The sequence below is a fragment of the Girardinichthys multiradiatus genome, chromosome Y (genome assembly GCF_021462225.1).
Source record: "Girardinichthys multiradiatus isolate DD_20200921_A chromosome Y, DD_fGirMul_XY1, whole genome shotgun sequence".
Classification (NCBI taxonomy): Eukaryota; Metazoa; Chordata; class Actinopteri; order Cyprinodontiformes; family Goodeidae; genus Girardinichthys; species Girardinichthys multiradiatus.
The window spans coordinates 8,894,252-8,918,200 of NC_061818.1; positions in this window are offsets into that span (position 1 = coordinate 8,894,252).

Consider the following 23,949-nt stretch of genomic DNA (forward strand, 5'->3'; position numbering starts at 1 on the left):
GTACTGCTTTAGCATTACCAGATTATAGTAAACCATTTGTTCAGATGGTAGATTGCAAGGGACATTTTATGACTTCAGTTCTGGTTCAACAACACGGAGATAAAATGAAAATAAAAGCCTATTTCTTTTAAAAACTAGATAGTGTTGCGTGTGTGCAACTATATTGTGTGAGAGCTGTAATTGCTGCCTAAAATGACAGTTGCAGTGCTGCAATAGTGTTGTTTAACCTTTTAACCTTAAGAGTTTCCCATGCAGTTTCAGCATTAATACTGCAGAATTAGGAAAAAAAAGAAGAAAAAAAATTAGAAGTGATTTGCAGGATCACGAAATAGTTTATGTGAATTATTTCTCTAAAAAGATGAGAGGGAGAAGACACAAACAGGATATGCATTGGTGACAATGGATATAGTGTTAGAAAAGATGCAACTACAAAGCTCACTACAGGAGATAGCAATGTGGAAAAAACATGGAGCTGAATTAAAAGATGAAAACTATATTTGACCAGATAATAAACCTGTCCTACCAAAGAACCTATAAATGGAAGCAATATTTGAGCCATCGTGTTTCATAATGTCTCAACAGGGGGGAATAGTAGGACAGATATATTAATATTATATAACATATTGATTAAATTCTAAAAAATTCTTATTAAAACATTTTGTAAAACATGTTTAGCATGTGTAAAACATTATCCACAAGGGAATTTAAGACAACGAAGGGGACAATTTGCAAAACTAAGATACCCTTTTCAAACAATTCATATGGATTTTATTGAGTTAAAACACAGTGAAGGGAAAAAGTTTTGTTAGTCATTATGGATGCATTTTCTAAATGGATAGAACTATTTCCAACTAAGCATTACAAGCACCTCAGGGCTAACACCCTATGAAATGTTATTTGGAAGACCATACAGATTACCACAGTTAAAAAATAAGTGAGAGTTAGATGAAGAAGCTAACCTAGTTGATTATATAAGGAGTATGTTAGAAAGTAACAGAAATATATTTAAACTAATGAGGAATGTTCTATTTCCCAGCAGGAAAACTAACTAGTGAAACCAGGAGACTGGGTGTTAATAAGGAGTGTAAAGAAGAAGCATTGGTATTTCACCTAAGTGAGAGGATCCATATTAGTTATTATTAACCACTGCAAGGGCAGTAAAATAACTGAGAGATCAACCTGGATTCACCTTACACATTGTAAAAAGATCATTTCGGTTGAAAGCTCCGTCAGGGGAAGTGATTTATAGACTGATAATAGGGTGGACCCAGACATTTAGAGGCTGGAGAGATCCGAAAGTCAGTGAAGACAATTAAGACACTGGAACCATTTAGAGGAGTGAAAATTTCAGCCAAAATGATTTCTAGATGGATGAACATTGTTTTCCGATGCTGTGTGTTTATATTTTTCCTCATATTGATTTTTTTGTTTTTCTGGTACTTCTGGGAACCAGTCAAGATGAATCAGAATGTATCAACATCTGTTATGAGTTATATGAAACAAGTAGCGCTAAATCAAGGAAGGCAAGATAACCTAACTATGTGCACTAAACAAACTTCTTATACTTATGGCATACAAGTGTGCGTGAAATCTAAAACCATAGCTGTGGTGCTGATCCCACTCATTAGCTTGACTAAACGAGGAAGGAAAGGACAGGATTATAGAAGTTATAAATGGTACTTAACTAATGATAGAAGAGACACCTCATGGTCCATGATGGTAGCTGATGAAGGAAATAATTGGACACCAGAGTGGTGCACCACTGCTGATGCTAGTTATTAAAAGAAGTTGTTTAAGTTCCATAAAGCTGATAATGTAATCCAGGTAACAGAGCGAAGAGAGTGAAAATTATGTTAGGAAAGTTAACCATAGATGACTAAATTCCAGGTTATTACTGGAGTATCAGGAACAAATAATAACTGGTTATTGATGGTAGAACAAGCAGCCAACATGACTAAAATAGATTGTGTTGTGTGTTTGGGTTCAAGGCTTTTATTACAAATAATTCCAGCTGTGATACCACAACTCTGTGTGATGGAAGTAATGAATCAAACTAATCCTAATGAAATGTGTCAGCACAAGGATTCTGTTTTTCCTGTAATTAGAGCAGATAAGGATAAATCAGTTTTCCATAAGCGAATCACCACTGGACACTATACATGTATAAATATGACAGAGAGAGGTAATAAATTGGGAAATCTCATTGCAGTATGGTGTATTACAATTGTAAAAGTAAATAAGTGTTAGCTACCAAGTGTCTCTAGAGGAGACATTTGGTGGTGGTTGTTTGATTGATTACCTTCAAAAGTAACAGGACTCTGTGCTTGATTACTTTATGGTTATATCCTATGTTAGTAGATGAAGTAACAGATGGACTATTTAGTGTTAAATCCACATGATTGGTGTGATAGGAAGTGCAGAGAAGCATCTTGGCAGATTGAGGGAGACTCTACATACATAGATGCTATAGATGAATATAAATTAACTGATCAAGTAGCTGCAAGATTTGAATCAAGTATCTGTTGGTGGTGTACGTTGAACAGAAACGTAGACAGGATCAACTATATTCATTACAATGTACAAAAACGAGGAAATTGGACAAAGCGGGTTTGAACTGTCCATGACTAATTGGCTTCAACTTCCCTGATGGCATTCCAGAATAGAATTGCTTTGCACATGTTGTTAGCTGAAAAAGGAGAAGTTTGTGCTATTTTCAGAGACAAATGTTGCACATTCACACCTAACAACACTGCTGCTGGCTCATGGCAGCCTAACGAAAGCCATAGAAGGTTTGAGATCTCTAAATGGCAAAATGAAAGAGCATTATGGAGTAGACGCCTCGATGTTGGACTCCTGGCTGGATATGTTTGGGAAGTATAAAATTTTACTATCATGAGTAATAATTTCCTTTGCAGTGTTTGCTTCAATTTTGACATTGTGTGGATATTGTTGAATGCCCTGCTTTTGTACTGTTAACCGTCTTATCACCACAGCTATTTCTCCTATGGAAAGCAGAGTTACACAACTCTATCCGTTATTTAAACATCAGGATGATGAAGATGACGAGGATGGTATTGACCACTTTTCTGACCTGTATGCAGATCCATTTCTATATGATTCTGTGATTTAAATGTCAGTAAGTACCTCTTGTCTTTGTACTCATGAAAATAATCTTACAGTTACAAAATCTGACAGAAGTGGCTGTTAAGTGATATGAGAATATGAGCAGATATAAGATATACAGGGGGGAAATGTTGGAATAATTGAGTATAGATTTATCTTATATTTTCTCCTATTCTTTAACTTGACTATTTGATCTCATAACCTTTCATGATGTATGTGTGAGAAAGGATGTGATGAGTTTGTCTGCAGGATAATAAATGGAGCTGAACTAGCAGAGAAGGAAGCAGTCCAGTTGAGGAGGTCATAAAGATGAAGGCTGATTACACTCAACAAAAGGCACAACTGACCCTACAAGTTGGAGGAGACTGTGGGAAATGTGTTGTTAATGTATAAAGCTGTTTATGACCTGTTTACGATGCAGCTGATGTTTTCCCCCATCCTTTAGAGAACAATGTTTTTGTAAACTAGGGACCCCCGAAAGACAATAAAAAGAGGAGGCGGACAGATGCTGTTGAGAGCGGTGCGAGATCTGTAACTGAGCAAATCTTGACCGTTTCTCCTCGCAAAGCGAGTAAAAGGAACTAATACTTTGTCTCTCTTTTCTTTTTGTGTTGTTATAAGTATTGTTAGGTTGGTTAAACCTGACACGCTTCTGCAGCTGTTTCTGGTTCAAAAGTGGCTTGACCTGGGGAATGCGGCACCTGTAGCCCATTTCCTGCACACGCCTGTGCACGGTGGCTCTGGATGTTTCTACTCCAGACTCAGTCCACTGCTTCCGCAGATCCCCCAAGGTTAGGAATCGGCCCTTCTCCACAATCTTCCTCAGGGTCCGGTCACCTCTTCTCGTTGTGCAGCATTTTCTGCCACACTTTTTCCTTCCCACAGACTTCCCACTGAGGTGCCTTGATACAGCACTCTGGGAACAGCCTATTCGTTCAGAAATTTCTTTCTGTGTCTTACCCTCTTGCTTGAGGGTGTCAATAGTGGCCTTCTGGACAGCAGTCAGGTCGGGGTTTTGAGTGATGAACCAGGCTGGGAGTTTTAAAGGCCTCAGGAATCTTTTGCAGGTGTTTAGAGTTAACACGTTGATTCAGATGATTAGGTTCATAGCTCGTTTAGAGACCCTTTTAATGATATGCTAATTTTGTGAGATAGGAATTTTGGGATTTCATGAGCTGTATGCCAAAATCATCCGTATTAAGACAATAAAAGACCTGAAATATTTCAGTTAGTGTGCAATGAATCTAAAATATATGAATGTTAAATTTTCATCATTACATTATGGAAAATAATGAACTTTATCACAATATGCTAATATTTTGAGAAGGACCTGTATAGCTGATATTAGCCTAAAGGCTTTTATGGGTTAACAGAGAATTGTATAAACCAGGGAGCTCTGCAATGGATAATGGACTTTTGAGAGTTTTGCAGTCCCCACACCAACAACTAAAAGGAGACCGAAAATTAATGCTGGCATAAAAGCAAAATGGAGAGATGGTGCGTAGCATAAACTGATTTCTGCTTTTTGTAGCAAACTATATGCTACTTAAGGGTTACATTGTGGAAATTGTTAATTTTGCCTCTTTATTGCTGTGAATGTGTTGTAATTAGTTGTTTTGAGTGATTTATTGGATACATTTTTATTACGATTGACCATGACTGCACTGGTAATCACTCAGTAGGAGACTGAACTAAAGTGAACAAAAATGACAGGTAGCTGTAATGATATGAACTGCAAGGAGGATTGATTATGAACAAAAGTAATAGTGAGCCTACACATGAAGAGCATGGAGCTATGAGCAGGCTGACAGACACAAAGAGGTGAATACACCTGTTAAAAACGACGAGAGTGGGCCTTTCCATGCCATTGGTGGTCTCATTGGAGACTGGGATTAAAGCATGGTAGAAGTGGAGAACTGAAGCTGAAGGCTGAGAAATGCAGAATGATATATATTTTGATTAAAATCTGTTCCCATTTATAATTTTTGTATCTTTGATGTATTTGCTGGTTTTCAAGTGGACAAGTCAAGTTTATTTACCTTTAACATTCTTTTGAATACATATATTTTATCATTCAGAATATGCTTATTCAAAAGCATGCATTAGTATTTCTGTCCTGTTTTGACAGGAAACCATTTCATCTGTCTAGGTTTTAACATTGTAGTGAGCTTATTAAATACTTGGCTTTAGGAAGATGTTTAAATTCCAGCCTAAATCCATGATGTAATGAGTTTATGATTTAAGCAGGTTTTGACAATACTACCTACTTTTCTGTTCTAACCATCAGATCAAATGTGTCAAATGCAGCACTGAGATCCAATCTTACCAAAACAGATTTTTTATGCATTATTTTTATGAGACAATCTCAGTGCTGTAGTGTGGTCAAAAACCCAACTGCAAAGCAATGAATAGTTTGTTTTTTTTATTTAAAAAAAGACTTCATAAACTGATAAATCTCTCTTAAAACAATCTTTGCTAAAATAGTCAAAATGATGGGGGGGGCGCTAGTGAGATATGGAGGAGTAGGCAGCGTTTCCCTAGAGCTCCTGCAGATTTAGAAATATTTCTGGCACTGACTTAATATTTGGACAGGTCTATGGTACGTTGGGAGATAGGGCAGTTTAGACTTCATTTAACTGCACCAGGACATGATGAAAGCAAGTCTGAGGATGCACACCTCCAACAAGGACAAGAAAGTGAAAGAGGCCTGAGGGTGGCCTTCCGATGGCTAATGCTACCATCCTAGAGGCTATAAACTCTCTCCGTACAGAACTACAAGTCACCAAGTTCGAAATTTGTCAGACAATAGATGCTCGCATGGAAGAGGTGTCCGCCACTATCAGAGGAGAACTCCTCAACCTCAAGACCGAGACTCAAAATGCAATTCACGTGCTGAGAATGTCCAACGACCAACATGGCGCATCGATTGCTGAACTTGAACGAGCGGCCACACAGTCAGCAGATGCCATAACAGCGCTAAAGTCGGAGATAAAACGTCTGCGCACAGAAGCGAATCAGCTAACAGAAAAATACATGGATCTTGAAGGAAGGTCCAGACAACAAAATGTACAGATTGCAATGTTAAGAGAAGGGGCAAAGAAAGGCGTAGAATTGAACGGATTTGTCTCGCAACTCCTGAAAGATGTACTGACTCTGGATGAATTACCGCTGGTGGACCACGCTCATAGAGCTCTACGAAGGCGCCCAGACGACACAGGACCTCCTCGGGCATTGGTGGTGAGACTCCATTATTACTGCGACGTAACAATGATCCTCCAGAAGGCCATGATTCAGAGAGACCTCACCTACCACGGGGAGAAGATCCACATCTTTCCTGACTTTACCCCCGAGATTGCAAAATGAAGAGCTGCATTTAACGGTGTCAGAGCACTTCTTCGGAACAAGCCGGGAGTTCGGTATGGACTTTTATATCCTGCAAAGCTGAGAGTGACTTTCAGAGGAACAGAATCCATGTTCACTGACGCAAAAGAAGCCCGGAGTTTCGCGGAGCTCCACTTTGGTACAGGTGGAGGCGGCGCAGGTGTCCCCGGGGCGGACACCTGATGCGGATGTGGGGTGGCTGGATTCCGGTATTACCCTATGTTGGACTGTCCTGTGATGTTTAACCAGCTAAGTTTATATAATGTTTAAAATCTTCATTGTGGTTACATAATTAGCTGTCTTAAGTTTCACTGACAATCTGAAGTGGTCTGATATTTATAAATAGGTAGCTTGGGTAATCTGACACTTGTTTTTCAGACCATTTCTTTTCAGTTGCTCAGATGTTAGTTTGGTGCTTGAATTCTACATTTTGCAGAGCCCTTTTCAACTTCTAATTAGGAGTTAATAGTAAGGGAAGTTGTTAGTTGAGTAGGTTAATGTGGCTTTGTTGTGTAATTTAAGTTTTCTGTTTAGTTTTTTCTTTATAACTTCCTTAGAGGGGTCGCGCCTTACTTTGCAGGTTCTTCTTAATATAGGCAAGACAGTAAGCATTTTGTTTGAAGGGGTGGGCTGGGACTTATATATGATGTATAATCATTTCTTTCACACTTATGAGGACCTCTATATTCTTTGCCATCCTAATCTGAGCTATGCAGGTTAATATAACGCATCAAAGAAGGGCGGACAGGTTACGTTGGTCACATGGAATGTTAGAGATTTGAATAATCCGGTTAAGAGGGGTAAGATATTAGCACACCTAAAGACATTGTCCAGTGATGTAATTTTCCTTCAGGAAACCCACCTTAATAAGAATGAGCACATAAGACTGAGATGCAGGTGGACAGGGCAGACTTACCATTCTACTTGTGCGGTGAGAGCTAGAGGCGTAGCAATTTTATTCAAGAAAGGTACACCTTTTACCCATAAATCAACCATATCCGACAGGGAAGGCAGATATTTAATATTAGTTGGAGAATTGTGCTCAATTCCTATAACTCTGGTTAATATATATGGCCCCAACATAGATTCTCCACTTTTTTACAAACATGTTTTGGCCCAAATACCTGACATTTCACAGACTAATCTAATCATTGGAGGGGACCTGAATCTTGTTTTAGATCCATACTTAGACCGCTCGTCAACACGTAGAGCACCTGCTTCTAATGCTAGTATTTTCCTTAAGGAATACCGAAATAATTCGAATTTGTTTGATAGCTGGAAGATTTTTAATCCACAGGGGAGAGCCTATTCATTTCACTCAAATGTTCATAATGTATACACACGAATTGATTACTTAATGATGGATGCAAAGTTAGTACTCTATATTAGTGAAGTAAAATATCACAATATAGCGATTTCGGACCCCCTTCCTCTAGAGTTACACTTAGATAATTTGGACCAAACTGAACGAACATGGAAATTAGACCCACAACTGTTGAAGGAGCCAGAATTCTGTAAGTTTATTAGAGAGCAGATTAATTTTTTCTTTGAAATGAATGACCTTCCCAGAACATCTCATTCAATACTGTGGGAAACTATGAAAGCCGATTTAAGGGGAAGCATTATATCTTTTCAAGCAGCAAGGAGGAAAAGGAACCGTGAAGAGTTGACGGATTTAGAGCAACAAATTAGACGTTTGGACAGAGATAAGGCTATACACCCCTCTACAGAAACTCATAAAAAATTATTTCACTGAGGTACAAATATAATCAATTATTGTCAGATCACATTACTAGAGCTTTTATTTTTACTCGACAGAAATATTTTGAATTTGAGGAAAAACCTAATAAATTATTGGCTAGACAATTAAGGAAAATGGAAAGTGACTGTACAATCAACAAAATTAAATCAGAAAATAGGGAAATCTTAACCTCACACAAAGACATTAATCATAGATTTAAACAGTTTTATGAATCATTGTACTCTTCCAAGGCTGTGAAAGATGATTTAATTATACAGAAGTTCTTACATAGTTGTGATCTCCAAACTTTAACTCAGGAAGACAAGAGCTCTCTTAATGCAAATCTCTCATGCGTTGATATTCAGGTTGCTATTAAATCACTGAAAAGTGGAAAAATGGCTGGTCCTGATGGATATCCTGGGGAATTTTATAAAGAATTTAGTGACCTTTTATCACCTTATTTGTTAAATATGTACACCCAAGCAAACTCAGATAATATCCTATCGCACACTATGAGAGAAGCCACTATAATACTAATACCAAAAAAGGATAAGGATCCCGAGGACGTAGGTAATTACAGGCCAATATCATTGTTAACCTATGATCAAAAGATACTAGCCAAAATTCTAGCTAATAGGTTGACCTTGTTAATGGATAAATTAATTCATCCTGATCAGACCGGTTTTATACCAAACAGACATTCTTTCTTTAATTTGCGACGTCTTTATAATGTGATTTATTCTCAGAGGGGGGAAACTTCTGATTTGGCTGTCCTTTCCCTCGATGCAGAAATGGCCTTTGACCAAATAGAATGGCCCTGCCTTTTTGCCACCCTGCGAAGAGATGATCTTGGTGAAAACTTTGAAAAATGGTTAAAAATCCTGTATCATAAACCTTGTGCTAGAATTGTCACTAACAAGACACTATCTCCTGCATTTCAATTACATAGGGGCACCAGGCAGGGTTGCTTGCTGTCACGCTTAATTTTTGCCTTGGTACTGGCACAATCAATTCGTACCAACCCTCTTATACAGGGATACATTACTAAAGGAACTGTAAATAAAATTTCCTTATATGCAGATGATATCCTATTGTTTATAACCAACCTTCAGTGTACTATACCAACGCTCCTAGATACAATCTCTCAGTTTGGCGGGTATTTCGGGTTATAGGATCAACTTGTCTAAAAGTGTACTGATGCCAATTAAGCTCAAGGACTCTTCGATCTTGGAAAGTATGCCATTTAAAATTGCTAATAATAAGTTCACCTACCTTGGAATAGAGGATTTTAATTCACTTTATGAAGCTAATTACACCCCCCTTGTGGTGAAGCTGCAAAATAACATTCAATTTTGGAGATCTCTCCCCATTTCCCTGGTGGGAAGAATCAATGCAATAAAAATGTCTTTCCTCCCTCAGATCCTTTATCTATTTCAAAATATTCCCATCTTTTTACCCAATAATTTTTTTAAGAAACTTGATTCTATAATCGTTCCATTTCTATGGGACTATAAAACGCACTGAATTAGCAAAGCTCACCTTGGCAAGGCAAGGTTGGAGGGCGGATTGGCCCTCCCAAATTTTTCATTTTACTATTATTCGTGTGCGCTTCGCATTATTACAATTTGGCTAGATTGCAATTTTACACAATCCAAGTGGATCACAATGGAAAAAGAACACTGCAGCCCTCATGAAATTGGTGCTCTTATTCTGTCACCAACAAGTATAGATACCTTGGCATACAACAATAACTGCATCATACACAGTACTATACGTATTTGGAAACAGATAAAACTCCAATTCGGTATTGAATCTATATCTACCTTATTACCAATAGCAAAGAATCCCTCATTTGTCCCTTCCATTTTAGATTCAGGTTATATACAATGGAAAGATTTAGGCATCAGGACTATTGGTGACCTGTTGGTGGGTGGTAATTTTGCCTCTTTCTCTCAACTTCAGGCCAAATTTGGCCTCCATAAATACAATCATTTTAGATACCTACAAGTCAGGGCATATGTCAAAAAACACATGCGCACTTTAGAGAATATAATACCTAATGAATTTGACGAACTCTTTAAGCTGGGTGGCGGTGAACGTCATCTAATCTCCCAGATTTATAATGTGTTGTTATCCAGAACCTCGCCGTCCATGCAGGGCCTTAGAACAAGCTGGGAGCAGTATTTGGGAATGGAGATAAGTGACGAACTCTGGAAGGCTTCGCTAGAGAATATTCACAAGTGTTCTGCCAACTCTAGACACTGTCTTATTCAATTTAAAATTATTCACAGGCTTCATTACTGTAAGGTGAAGTTACATAAAATCTTCCCCAACACATCCCCACTGTGTGACAAATGCCATATTGAAGAAGCCACGCTTCTCCATTCTTATTATATGTGTACAAAATTAACTCCATTCTGGTCTGGCATATTAAAAACTCTATCAGATATGTTTCATACAGAGTTGAGGCTGGACCCACTTCTGATTGTACTCGGAGTTTCTGTTCAGCTTTTTGAATTTAATAAATACCAACAACAATTTTTATCTTATGCCTTTATCATAGGAAAAAAGCTAGTGTGGATGTTCTGGAAAAAATCTGAGGTTCCATCGGTTAAATTGTGGTTGGAGGAACTGGTGAGGCTCTCTCATTTGGAAAGAATACGGTACTCATTAGCAAATAACTTAAAGCGATTCAATAGAACTTGGCAGCCCCTTCAGCAATATATTGATAACGCTATTTGAAGAGAATTTGATTTGATTCTCGGTGTGATAAGATGTAAGTCCTAAGAAAGGAGAGGTGGGTGGGTTTTTAGAATGTTCCTTTTATTTATGTCACTTTTGTTTTGTTTTGTTTTTTGTATTTCTTTGTTTTACGCCCATATCAAAGAGGACAAATTTGTATTGTTGACGTCTCAATTTACATGTCTGTCTCCTCAATAAAAATTGTTGACAACAAATAAAATAGTCTAAATGATTGGATCCTGGACATACTAAATCATCAAAATTAGGTTTCTTTGAGAGAGATTTGTTCATTGGTTTTTCCAGGTCTGAAGAAAAATGACCCAATTGGTTCTCTGCTCACAAAACAGCCTCTTGATTGGCTACATTAAGTGTCTGTCAAACATAAACGCTGTAAGGTAATACTTATTTCAGTAAAACAGACAAAGTTCAACAAAAGAAGCCAAACCGCTCAAAATACACATCTGTTGATCCATCCCTCAACTCAACCAATCAACTAATGAGCTATTGGAATGTGCATGACCTATTCAATGCAGCAAGAAACATTGCTTTAAAAACTACCCTTTAGTCTGGACAGGACCTAAGCCTAAAATAGTTCAGCAACACCCAGGTTAGCTATAACTATAAGGGTATTCAAGTAGAACCCGAAGACCATTCCTAAATGTAATAAGACAAGGCACAACTGCAAACCCACCAACATGACAATACAACCACATGGGCAGAAAGACCATTAAACACAGCAGCAGCCAAGAAGCCTGTGGTTACTTTGGCGGAGCTACAGAGATCCACAGCATTTTGCATTTAAAAAAAACATAATGAAATCAGTTTTTAGATGTTTTCTGTACATTTTAGATGCTGTGCGATTTCTTTCTTTTTCACTTAGGATTGATTTCTGTATGGAGACAAAAGTTATGGTGGCACTATGGATGTGGTCATTGATCTGAGTAAAATTCAATCTCATTCTCAGAAGGATAAGGGAAGCTGTCTCCTCACTTTACTGCTTGTGAACTTGATAAATAGTCAGTCAGTGATTTGTGGCAATGCTGCTGCATGCCACTTTGTGGCAGACCTCTGATTCTACGGCTGCAAGAGCCTTTTATAATGAGGGGCTTTCTGAGACCTAATTACTTGCTTTACTGTTGCTTATACAAACTGGTATACACAAGGCCAGACACATCCTCTTACCTTAGACCAATTATTTTCAATATTTAGCCCTTCTATCTTTCACTCTGACACTTATATATGTCTCTTGGAGTCGTTCTGGTGTTTTTTTTCTAATTGGTTGTCTTAACTTCTGTGTCTATGAAAACATAAAAATTTTTCCTGTTTCATAGTTACTTTTTAGCATTTTTCACTGTTGTATATATTATGTTTACTCAGTCTGCAGGCTCTAACAACAGCATGAGGCAAACATAACTCATGCAGCATGTGGTGACTTTTTCTCAAAATCTGCAATACTAGAAGTTTGTTTTTCCCTTTTTAATTTGGCCTTTGATCCTAAGTCTAGCTTGTTACATCTCCTTATTATCAGCTGTGCCCTTTTAGTGTTGTTTCTTGGACTAATGTCCTAATAAAGCCTGCAAGTTTAAGTGTGAATGCTCCATTAAAGGTAAGACAAAGTCTGGATGTTAAATTCCTGTATTTGCTCAGTCAGCATGGGTTCACCACACAAATTTTAAGAAAAGCTTTTTCAGTTTTAATTCCTGTTGTTTTATTATGTAAACTGGTTTCATGTGATTTTATATTATTTCAGCTAAGCATGCAGCCAGTGCATTACCCCCCAAAAACTCCCAAACCATCAGTATGAGGCTGACATTGAAGATAAGTTTCTTCAGTGTTGCACAAAGGACTAATGACACCTGCACAGTGGAAGAACAGGGTGTTGGTCTCAGTCTTCAAGAAAGGGACTGTACAGTGTCTTCTGAGCCATCAGACTGAAGGGGGCAATGGTATAGCCAAGGCCCACAGCGGGAAATGAGCAGGTTATGTTATTATTTTATTTAGCATTTTTTGAATTTTTTATTAATTAATGGCATAATGATATTCACCCAGCCCGAGATAAGTAGTCAGAGGCAAACATTTTGCGTTAACAATAAACAAGGATGTTCTCTTAGTCATCACTTAAAAAAGTACAGCCGAGTTAGCCCTCACCTGCACCCAGTCATTGAGTTTTGTTTATAGAGTGATCCATCAGAAGAACAGGTGACAAGAAAAAGCCACGTTCTTCACTAACAAAAGGGAAATCAGGCTACCATGAGAGGCAAGCAGAAAGGAGAAGAAGACAAAACTGTAAAGAATTGACAAAACTCAATTCTTTAAGAAAAGCTTTGAGCAGCACACCTCATAGAGACTAAGAGCTTAATGCAATGAACCACGTAGCCTCAGTTTCAAACACAGACACAGCTTCAAGATGTCCCTCATCATATAGATGCTAGCACTAGGACAAAGTGAGCTCATGTTTTCAGGTATCTACAGGTCCTTCTCAAAATATTAGCATATTGTGATAAAGTTCATTATTTTCCATAATGTCATGATGAAAATTTAACATTCATATATTTTAGATTCATTGCACACTAACTGAAATATTTCAGGTCTTTTATTGTCTTAATACGGATGATTGTGGCATACAGCTCATGAAAACCCAAAATTCCTATCTCACAAAATTAGCATATCATTAAAAGAGTCTCTAAACGAGCTATGAACCTAATCATCTGAATCAACGAGTTAAGTCTAAACACCTGCAAAAGATTCCTGAGGCCTTTAAAACTCCCAGCCTGGTTCATCACTCAAAACCCCAATCATGGGTAAGACTGCCGACCTGACTGCTGTCCAGAAGGCCGCTATTGACACCCTCAAGCAAGAGGGTAAGACACAGAAAGAAATTTCTGAACGAATAGGCTGTTCCCAGAGTGCTGTATCAAGGCACCTCAGTGGGAAGTCTGTGGGAGGAAGAAGTGTGGCAGAAAACGCTGCACAACGAGAAGAGGTGACCGGACCCTGAGGAAGATTGTGGAGAAGGGGCGATTCCAGACCTTGGGGGACCTGCGGAAGCAGTGGACTGAGTCTGGAGTAGAAACATCCAGAGCCACCGTGCACAGGCGTGTGCAGGAAATGGGCTACAGGTGCCGCATTCCCCAGGTCAAGCCACTTTTGAACCAGAAACAGCGGCAGAGGCGCCTGACCTGGGCTACAGAGAAGCAGCACTGGACTGTTGCTCAGTGGTCCAAAGTACTTTTTTCGGATGAAAGCAAATTCTGCATGTCATTCGGAAATCAAGGTGCCAGAGTCTGGAGGAAGACTGGGGAGAAGGAAATGCCAAAATGCCAGAAGTCCAGTGTCAAGTACCCACAGTCAGTGATGGTCTGGGGTACCGTGTCAGCTGCTGGTGTTGGTCCACTGTGTTTTATCAAGGGCAGGGTCAATGCAGCTAGCTATCAGGAGATTTTGGAGCACTTCATGCTTCCATCTGCTGAAAAGCTTTATGGAGATGAAGATTTCATTTTTCAGCACGACCTGGCACCTGCTCACAGTGCCAAAACCACTGGTAAATGGTTTACTGATCATGGTATCACTGTGCTCAATTGGCCTGCCAACTCTCCTGACCTGAACCCCATAGAGAATCTGTGGGATATTGTGAAGAGAACGTTGAGAGACTCAAGACCCAACACTCTGGATGAGCTAAAGGCTGCTATTGGAGCATCCTGGGCCTCCATAAGACCTCAGCAGTGCCACAAGCTGATTGCCTCCATGCCACGCCGCATTGAAGCAGTCATTTCTGCAAAAGGATTCCCGACCAAGTATTGAGTGCATAACTGTACATGATTATTTGAAGGTTGACATTTTTTGTATTAAAAACACTTTTCTTTTATTGGTTGGATGAAATATGCTAATTTTGTGAGATAGGAATTTTGGGTTTTCATGAGCTGTATGCCAAAATCATCCGTATTAAGACAATAAAAGACCTGAAATATTTCAGTTAGTGTGCAATGAATCTAAAATATATGAATGTTAAATTTTCACCATGACATTATGGAAAATAATGAACTTTATCACAATATGCTAATATTTTGAGAAGGACCTGTATGTGTGTCTGTGTTTGTGTGGTGTTTTTTATTTCCCTTGGAGCTGCAGGTTCCTTGAGGGCAGGACTGAGCAGTGTGCTCCAGCACACCTGCTCTCAATCAACAGTCTGCTGGAGCTTAAGAGGAGTTGGCTGCCAGTTGTTGCCTTTGTGTTAATCTAAGTGATTGCCTCCTGAGTTTCCTCCTAGATCTGTCCCTCAGAGACGCTTCCTGGATTCACTGTGCCATAACTTTATGAACAAACCTCTTCTGCGACTGGCTTTCTCAAGCTCTGCTTCCTCTGCACCTCTAGAAAACTTGCCTGCTGTCCATTACTCATACTCTATATTTGAAAACACAGTCCCCCACACAAACCAGCACTTCTGGATTCGGCTCACTCTCCCTTGGCTTTCCACCTACAACAGAAAGTTTAATTCCAAATCACTTCTCTCCAGAACTGCCGTTTATTTAGTCCACTCATCTCTCGCCTCTCATTCACAGTGCTCCGCTGACCCCTCCCAGAACTCTGCCATCCACTCTCCCAATATTTCAATTACCGTAACTTGTTAAATGTTTACCATCGTCTGCTGAGAGATTTTGCATGTGGGTCCGAAAATTACCACAAACCATGACACATGTACGCAGTAAAGATATTAAATGCACAAGCAATCATCAGTAGCAAAGGAATCATAGTACTGTGCTTCAGTAATATTGCAGACAAAAGCATTTTTAGGTGTGCAATGTTAATTAAATTTTTATCTCATTAAAATATACTTTTAAAAGGAACCTTCTATATAAAACAGGTGACAACATTTGTTTATTCAATTTAAAGTAGAAAAAGCACAGTGGCTTTCATTATTGCACTGTTGTACTTTCAAGAACCTTTCCCTCACTCACTGAATCTGGATTCCTGCCAGCGTCACCTCCTCCACCTCTATTCAAAATTGATCGTCGTTCATCTGTTCAGCACTGCGTTAAAGCCACACTTTAGGCACCTAAATGGTTCAGCAAGCTCACTTCAGTGGGTTGTACTTTCTGACGCTGCATTCTGCCAAGGCCCCATGAGTGGGATGAGAGATATACCACTTAATCAGAATAGGGAGGAAGAGGAAAAAATAAAATAAAAATAAACCCTCGGGTCAGGTCCACTCTGTGTCCGTTTTAATCAAATCCACACCGACATTACTTTAATCACTGCACTTTTCTCTAATGCTAAATACTAAATAAGGCCTAGAGGGCATGAAGGGCTGGGGGTGGAAAAGCCCCTGAGATATGGTCTGTCACAAGTTGAGCTCGTTACTGGAGTGGAAAATTAACCTCTTCATAGACACCTGACACAGGAAAGCATGAAGAAGAGAGGTAAGTCTATTGATCAGACAAATTGCTCCATTGCACAATACAGCATAAACTGTAGCCAATTTCTAAATGTTTTGTTTCTTATGTCTATTATGACAAAGCCCCTAAATCAAGAGTACAAATCTGCTGAGTTTGAGTCTTTTTGGTTCTAGCTATAGTTTAATCCTGTTTTACTAAAGAAAGTGCCCCACTATAAAAACACTAAATACACTGCTCAAAATAATAACACAAATAACACATCCTAGATCTGAATGAATGAAATATTCTCATTGAATACTTTGTTCTGTACAAAGTTGAATGTGCTGACAACAAAATCACACAAAAATCATCAATGGAAATCAAATGTATTAACCAACGAAGGCCTGGATTTGGAGTCACACACAAAATTAAAGTAGAAAAACACACTACAGGCTGATCCAACTTTGATGTAATGTCCTTAAAACAAGTCAAAATGAGGCTCAGTATTGTGTGTGGCCTCCATGTGTCTGTATGACCTCCCTACAATGCCTGGGCATGCTCCTGATGAGACGGTGGATGGTCTCCTGAGGGATCTCCTCCCAGACCTGGACTAAAGCATCCACCAACTCCTGGACAGTCTGTGGTGCAACGTGACGTTGGTGGATGGAGCGAGACATGATGTCCCAGATGTGCTCAATCGGATTCAGGTCTGGGGAACGGGCGGGCCAGTCCATAGCTTCAATGTCTTCATCTTGCAGGAACTGCTGACACACTCCAGCCACATGAGGTCTAGCATTGTCCTGCATTAGGAGGAACCCAGGGCCAACCACACCAGCATATGGTCTCACAAGGGGTCTGAGGATCTCATCTCGATACCTAATGGCAGTCAGGCTACCTCTGGCGAGCACATGGAGGGCCGCACGGCCCTCCAAGGAAATGCCACCCCACACCCACTGCCAAACTGGTCATGCTGAAGGATGTTGCAGGCAGCAGATCGCTCTCCACGGTGTCTCCAGACTCTGTCACGTCTGTCACATGTGCTCAGTGTGAACCTGCTTTCATCTGTGAAAAGAACAGGGCGCCAGTGGTGAATTTGCCAATCCCAGTGATCTCTGGCAAATGCTAAGCGTCCTGCACGGTGTTGGGCTGTGTACATTTATGGACGTCGGGCCCTCATACCATCCTCATGGAGTCGGTTTCTAACCGTCTCTGCAGACACATGCATATTTGTGGCCTGCTGGAGGTCATTTTGCAGGGCTCTGGCAATGGTCCTCCTGTTCCTCCTTGCACAAAGGCGGAGGTAGCGGTCCTGTTGCTAGGTTGTTGCCCTCCTACATCCTCCTCCACATCTCCTGGGGTACTGGTCTGTCTCCTGGTAGCGCCTCCCGGCTCTGGACACTACGCTGAAGGACACAGCAAACCTTCCTGCCACAGCTCGCATTGATGTGCAATCCTAAATGAGCTGCACTACCTGAGCCACTTGTGTGGGTTGTAGAGTCCGTCTCATGCTACCAAGAGTGTGAAAGCATCACCAACATTCAAAAGTGACCAAAATGTCAGCCAGAAAGCATAGGTACTGAGAAGTGATCTGTGGTCCCCACCTGCAGAACCACTCCTTTATTGAGTGTGTCTTGCTAATCACCAAATTGTGTCATTTTCAGAGAAAATGTGCACAGCTGTCGTGTAAACGAACAGAGGGTATCTTGCAGGGTCACCAAGTTTTCATAACAACCATTGACACCTCGACCTACAGGCCAACTATATGTGCGGCAATGATGCCAGGACAAAGCCTTTCTGCCCTACCATCACAAGCATCAACATTTAAAGTTTGCTTTAAACCAGTGGTGTCCAAACATTTTGCTATAGAGGCCATACTCATCAAGTTGAAAGCATTTGCAGACCATATTAATTCCAGCGTCCCAGCCACCTTTGAGTAAAAGGTGTTAAGAAGATTTGTTTGTCAAAATGTGTCCCTATAAGATAAAAAAAAGTGTCCATTTGCATCAGCTGCCAGTGCTTGCAGCCCATATTTGCTCCATTCTACAATTGTGGACATGGGCCACACAAAATAATTAAGAGGACGGCAAATTTTAAACTCTACTTTCAGGTAGTAATTGTTTTAGTAAGAAATTGTTTTGACACAGATAAAAATTTTAAAGTCCTTCACCAAAATTAAACACATTATGAAAGTAAAACATAGTTAAGAAGATAAATAAAAATGAAATTATAAAGCAATTCACAAACAAATACACAATAATATTTTAAAGATCTTAAAGTACGTTTGACATAAATGTGGCAGGAACTTCTAAAGACAACATTAAAACCAAAGACGCTCATTCCCCAGACAGGTTTCAACAGTCTGGAAAGAGTGATCCCCATACATTTTATATCTGGTCCTTGGGACTGTGGATAGATTTTGGTTTCAGTAATATAGTAACAAACCTGACCATGCAGGACCCTGAAAGTTAAAGTCAAAATTGTGAATGAAGAGCTAAACAGTTGAAAGACATTAAAAAAGAAATTATTGAGTTCCTCTGTTTGTTCCAGTTAAGAGCCTTACCACAGTGTTTTGGACCAACTCAGGGGCCTGCAACCTCCGGAGCCAGAGGTGGCTCTTTGGACCTTCCACAATGGCTCTTCAGAACTGAAATGAATATCATTATCATTTATCAAAAATAAATGATAATGACAAACAATGTTTTTAAATATAAATATAATAAGAAATGCAAGCTTGAGCAGTTTTTCAGTATTTTTTTTGAATAATTGCAATGTCCACAAGAGAATCGCACTAAAACTATCAGTAATATTTTTTTAGATCTATTTTTATGTCATTAGATAAATAGATAGTTGCATTTTGTCAATGCATGCACAAGGCATTACAATGAAATGTTGTTGGCAGCAAGTATGTCAGACAAAACTGGCTTAGGTTGGAAACTATATGCTTGTTTTCATAATTTTCCACAAATATCGACATCACATAAAAGAAAATGACAGAAATGTCTCTCCTGTTTTTGCAAAAGTTGTATGGTTTTCTTTTATTTTAAAACCTAAAAATAAAATGGTGATTCTTTTAAAAATTATAGTAGATATTCCTCAGTTTTTTTGTGTTTTTTTTGTTTTCAACAGGTCATGTAACATTTGCGACACTAAATGAGTTTAGCTGGACTGAAGAAACCAAAGGTTTTAGACCCCTAGAAGGAATGCATTTTTGTTGATGCATGTGAAAAGTGCATTACAATAGCCTAAAGAGGAAATAAAAGCATGAATAACCATCTCAGAGTTCCTGTTTTGACTGGATTCATGGCAGTGTTATCCACACTAGCATGACGAGGAGATGCAACCAGAAGAGATATGCAGAGCGATGATGATTCACTGAGCTGCCGGTGCATTTGGGAGACTGTCAAGGATCCACAACACCAAATGTCAAAAATAGGTCAGGAGTAAAAGTAGGCCAAAATAAAAGCTTATTATAACCCTTATTTCTGTTAAAGTGCACATTTTTGAGTTTTCCACGTGTCACACAATATTTGACAGGGTCAGCAGCAAGTTTGCAAAAATATAAGTGTTATTTTTTTCTTGCTCAGCTGCTGTCAAACTGGCTTAAATGATGGCTTAAAAAATACGAGTTACATGGGTCTAAATGTGAGGCAATAAGATAATTTTTTTCAAAACGTCAAGCCCCACCAATATGAAATATGCAACACTCATGATGCCCACCAATTTTTATAGTGAGTGTTCTGCTGTAATAGGATGGAGGTGTTACTTTCCTCGTTATGTCACTATGTCGTTTTACTTATTTATGCCATTTTGAAGGTTCTGACCAGCCCAGGATGAAATGTAATTGCTCTATGAGTCCTGAATCAGTCATTAGAGAAACTACTGGTTACAAGGTTTGAGGGTTTGTATAAACATACTAGATGCTTGTTGCAGCGCACAACATTTCTTAATGATGTCATTTCCTATTTTTCTACAGGATTCTGTGAGACAATAAATAATCTGTCCCTGGCATCATAAACCATCTACCTTTTTCCTGGGCTATTTGGGTGGGAAGAACATTTGAGGGATGGAGAGCAAAGAGCAGTTGAAATCATGATAGATTGACATATCAAAGATAGGTGGTAGAATTACATTATTATAACATGTCAATATGTAGAACCTTGTATCAGCCTGAATAACAGAATAAGAACATATTCCAGCAAATTTTTTGAGTGAAAAGTGAAAAGGGTGTGGGGGTGAAAGTAAAGTTTAACACTAAATGCTTATCTATTTTCCAACCTGCAGAAAGACTTAGAAATCTAAAAGGAAAGCTTCGCTATTTTTGTTAGAAATGTTTCTCTCTAGATCTGTTAAATGTTTTCACAAAATACCACCAACTTTTTAGGACTTCCAGCCACTTTTGCAATTTTTGCAAATGTTGCAATCTGACTCAGGTGTAGATATGAGTAATGTTTAGTATTTCTAATTGGATTTAAAGACTTTAAAATAGTTCATTTGAAGCGTTGTCATACTGTCACTGCTTGTGTCTCTATGTTTAATCTAACAAGTACCAACCGGTGAGTAAGTGTGTAAACAGAATTGACTTTCACCATGCTGTTTTATGATTAATTTGTACATTTGAAAAATGGAAAGAGACAGACTGATGAAGGTTTTGATTAATGAAATTATATAACCCCTTAATCTCATCCAACATCTACTGACAAAGGAGTAGCGCAATCTAGCATTAGATTTTCCTTTAACTTGTGTTTTAAGTCAGTGTAGCTGCTAAATCTTTTGTGTAAATAAATGGCATAAGATTAATTAATTTAGGTTTCAGTTCATATAAAAACAATAAGATTACAGATGTTGGGGAGTTTACACTTGTTAGATGCAAAATACAGAATGTACCAGCTTAACAAAAATCAAAAGTCAAAGTTTTTTATAATGATGTCAACATTTGGGATATTTACACAGTCTCCTTTGTATTAAATATGTTTTCTGTTTCTTTTGTTTTATCTATGTTTCGTGCAGACACTACTCAAGAATTGAAACATCTTTTTCCGGGAGGGTCAGGGCTGAGACCGGCGGAGGATGAATTAGGAACTGTTTTCTGATAAATACATTGTCACAGTAATGTGACAATCAAGAAGGTTGTGAATATACTATAGTATGATACAGGATACTATAGTGCCATATGATACAGCACAGTGTATTACCATATAGTATACCCTAGTTTGTTCTTGTATAGTGCTGTATTCCTGGTAGAGTACAGATGTCTCAAATGTCGAGCAAACCTAAAGTGAGAACTGTTAATAGAAAAATAACATAAATGAAAATAACTTACATAGCTCAGGCAGAACTAGCAGCAGTAACTAGAGCCACAGAGAAAACCAGCATGAAGCAAAGAAACAGACCAAATGGCAGACAAACAGACAGTGAGGAACAAAGATAAATGGTGAGTATTGTGGGGACATATTATGTGTGTGCATCATTATTATTATGTTTATAACCAGTGTGGGAAATAAAATGTATAACATGTGTTAGTATAAAGACATTGTGTATTGTGTGGTCTGCAGAAGTATTTCTCACAGAAGAGGTGAAGTGGAAAATTACTGAAAACAGCAGAAGTGTGTGAAAATTGGTGATAAGTGTTACTCCCTGCTTATATCAGTAGATACGGGGTGCAGGTGCAGGACAATGACTGTCTAAATATGGTAAAGCCGGAAAAGTGTGTACGTGACTACATGTGAGAAAAAACTGTAAACAGGGCGCTGCCCATTTTAATGTGTGTTTTAATAAAAGCAATGTGCCCAGTGAGAAGCTCCGAAGTCGTCTCGGTGTGTGTCCTGATCACATGAGAGCTTCCCTGGTCCAGGTACTTTGAATAACATACAGCTGTCTCCGTGTGATTTATTCTAATGTGTGTGAATTCCTCCAGGTTATGGTGAATAAACGAACGCGCAGAAGGCCTCTTTAAAGGGGTACTTCAACAATTTGGTGACCCCGACGTGGACAAAAAGAGAGTGTGACAGACGGGATCTTCTGACACCGGGCGCCCATTACATCTTCTTAAAGGTAGGCAGAGCCTATTGTATTAAATTCTGCCGATTGAATTTATGTAAAAGCTAAATTAACCAAGGTGTCAGTTGATTCTCAATGTCATTTTACTCTGCAAAACTGTATAAAGGTGCGTTCACAACAAACGCGATTTCTGCGAAAGGAGCGGCCAATTTACATGTTATCCCTATGTAGAGGCGCGTTCAGAAGCAGAGCGGCGTGGTGCGAAGGATGCAGAGGGCGCGGCGAGGAAGGCGCGGCAAGCGAAGCGGGAGCGGAGCGGGAGCGGAGCGGCGCGATGGACGAGTTGAAAAATCGGAACTTTTTCCTAAATTCGCGTCGCGTCAACCAATCAGGGACTGGATGTGGCTGTGACGTAGGGTGAAGGACCAAAGCGGAGAAGAAGCAGTTGTCAATGATGGAGGACCAGATCATAGTGGCGGTGTGCGGCAAGCCAGAGTTGTATGACTCAACTAATTACTTTTACCGAGACAAGTACAGAAAGGACCTGGCCTGGTTATGTTTAGGCACAAATATCTTAAATTTAGGAGATGTGGTCATTAAAAATCGGCTGTTTTTTTTACTGAGCTGAGATTTATTTACTCACCAAAGACAGATGGACAGGTGTTCAGCAGCGGGGATACAGCGCCGGTAGACCGCGGTGAAGTTAGTTTGAAGTTGGATGTTCAAGCTCCGCTGAGTTAGCGGCATCTAGCTCACGGTTGATCCGATTCAGGCACTCAGATTTTCCACGATTGTTTGGTTCGGAAACTTATTGACGGTCCCTAGTGAACCACCGCGTGTCAGAAGAGGGAGCAACAGAGAGCAGCTACCCGAAATCTGGGTGCCTGACTCGGATCGGCCGTGGGCTGGATGCCGCTGGCTCCGCGGAGCTTGAGTGTCCGGTGTCCGGCTTCGGGCTGGCTTCACTGCGGTCGCCGGTAGTTGGCGTCCCGGAGGCCGATTCATCTCCCAACGCGGGGCAGCAGATCTTCGAACTGGGTCCTGGATAGACGGAAGTACCGCTGAACTCGACCGTCATCCAGACGCAGCTCCTGGAGTAGGTGGTGGTACTCTCCGAACTGTTCCCGTCCCTGAAGAATCTGGTGAACCCAGGGACGTTGATGTCGGCGGCGTTTGTCGGCTCTCCACAGGTAAAACACCGTGATTATCCATGAAATCCATGTCCAGCATGTTCAGTTGAAACCAGCAAGCAGCAGATGGAAGCTCCTCCTATTTGATGACGCGGCGAAGCGTTGCCGAATGCCAACGTGGAGTTCACGCGGAATGTGAAGCGGGCAAAAGCACACAAATGACGCGAAAAATTTGCAGAAATCGCGTTTGGTGTGAACACACCATAAGAGTGTGCGTTAACTGGACGTGTTAAAATAGAGTCAGATAAGATTTGCTGACAGGGTGGCAAAATAAGGCAGCTTTAAAGTTTATTTAAAGCTGATCAAGGTTAAAGTCCTTCAAGGTTAAAGTCCTAATTGCTGGGTGTGGCGTTCCCACTTATTAATTGATGAATGAATAAGAAAAGCTAGGTTTAAGTCCTAT